Source organism: Aplysia californica, unplaced genomic scaffold (assembly GCF_000002075.1).
Source record: "Aplysia californica isolate F4 #8 unplaced genomic scaffold, AplCal3.0 scaffold00140, whole genome shotgun sequence".
Classification (NCBI taxonomy): Eukaryota; Metazoa; Mollusca; class Gastropoda; order Aplysiida; family Aplysiidae; genus Aplysia; species Aplysia californica.
In genome coordinates this window covers 68276-70237 of record NW_004797410.1, presented here as the reverse complement: position 1 = coordinate 70237, position 1962 = coordinate 68276, and the positions used below count along the sequence as shown (strand labels likewise).

Genomic DNA, 1962 nt, shown 5'->3' with positions numbered 1-1962 from the left:
GTATTGAAGAAAAGAAAAGTAAACTTAAGCATAGTTTTGGTTGAGAGTTTTACGACACTTATATTATTGCTACACAAAAAGGTCATACTGGTGCCGGAGATCTGAGGTATTACTACAGTGTAACATTTAAAGAAAAGAAGGAGGAGAGATAAGAACAATAGAAAAGATTAAGGAGCAAACCACACTAAGGCACCCGCCAAGCGCCCACAAATTCAAGTAAACTGTAACCCCAACGGTAGCTTCGCAACAAGCAGGAATCAGTATTTCAATTCACCGCATTCCTTTACCCCCACACACTGTTAAAATAGGGTTTCTTTTCTTTTCTTTTCTTTTTCTTTTTTTTTATTTAAACATCCAACCCTGAGACTCGAGCACACAATAACGAGTGATGTTTAAACTAAATTCCGTCCCTCTCGGTATGCCGGTAGGCACTTTTCCGTTTTCGGAGAAGAGGCACGGATGAAATCAGAGGAATCTTAATACGAAAGACATACACGATCCATGAGATCCTGTTACAGGCTGGATTCTTTCATTCCACGAGAGGGGTTGGGCATGAGGTTATCCGCAGATTCCTTCCGTCTACCATTAAACAATCACTGTTCAAACGCAATAGCCAATTTTTTAAATTAATCTTTTTTTTAAATATTTTTTTTTAGATTTACACCTGTGATTTTTTTCTTTCATTTCACTGGGCTAGGCTAGTCGATAACGCTAGATCTAGAAATCTAGTAGATAAGTCTATTGGTGTGTTTAGAAATATAGATCTCAATAAGTACCATAATATTGTCATTAATGTTGTTCTTTAGACTCAGATTTCGGGTAGATCCATGGCAGTTGTCACAACACACAAGCCAAAACCACGGTAACAATAACATAATATTTTATTCTTAACCTTTATCACATTGTAAATACGAATGGTATACGAATTAATTATTTATCAAATCCGAGGATGGAAGAACAAAAGGATCCGGCAGTTAAGCGCAAGCCACTGCACCCAATCGAAGTACTAGATCTACTACTACTAGATCTACTACAACAGTAACTGACCTCTGTTAGGTTCCGATGTTTTCCGTGTCTCGACTGTCCCAACCAACACAGATGTGACAAAAACGGCGATCACAACAGCTCTCCACGACAAGCCTTCACCACACAGCGAGTGCTAAGTCCATGGCGAGTGGCGAGATCTGAGATCAGGCAAACGGGTTGCGTTAGGTCCTTTCGTTACCTGCGCTGTGGCGCGCCAGGCGGTGGGACTTCTGGCGTGTTTTCCTTCCTTCCTTCGTCACCTCCAGCTTGGTTTGTCGCGGGATGGAGCTGGGCCAACACCTGAATTGTAAATCCGGATAATAAATGTATTCTCAAAACAGGGTCGCCTTTTCATGAGTGAGTGATCAAGACATTTTAAAGTATATATGTTTCTCTAAGCTTTTTTTGCGTATAGAACTAGGATTGCGGACTTATGTATGTGTGTGTGTGATTACGTGAGTGTGTTTATGTGTGTCTTAGTGTGTGTGTGTGTGTGTGTGTGTGTGTGTGTGTGTGCGTGTGCATGCATGCACATTTACGCGTTTATGTGAATGGTTGATGTCCTAGAAACATGGCCATCGCATAGAGGTGAAAAGACTTTTGTAAGGTTTCTATCAAATGTAGACGCCACTGAACTGATAGAAAAGTGAGCAAGTCATTTAACTTCAGTTTTAGAGGAAATCCTGTACAAAATCGTATTCCTTATTCTGTTATTGTTTTTGAAGATATACGTTGTTTGACCTGTAATCCATGGGCTACTGTCATAATAGAAGATAACGTTTTTTCTCTGGTGTGTCGAACTATCAAACGTGCTCGATGTTATGTGCGCACATGCGTGTCTATGTTTGTGTGTGCGCTTTTGTGTTTGCGCTCGTGCGCACGCATGTGTGTGCATGCGCGCGCGCGCGCGTTTGTGTGTGTGTGTGTGTGTGTGTG

General features: G+C 41.2%; 1 protein-coding gene across 1 annotated transcript in view; it reads right to left on the bottom strand.

Annotated features, from left to right (window-relative positions):
- Positions 1-1255, bottom strand: part of LOC106011565 (hillarin) — a gene marked incomplete at its 3' end in the record, with an annotated part of 18502 nt that extends 17247 nt beyond the window's left edge. The window contains 1 exon segment of the mRNA XM_013081661.2: positions 1048-1255.
- Positions 1256-1962: the final 707 nt, after the last annotated feature.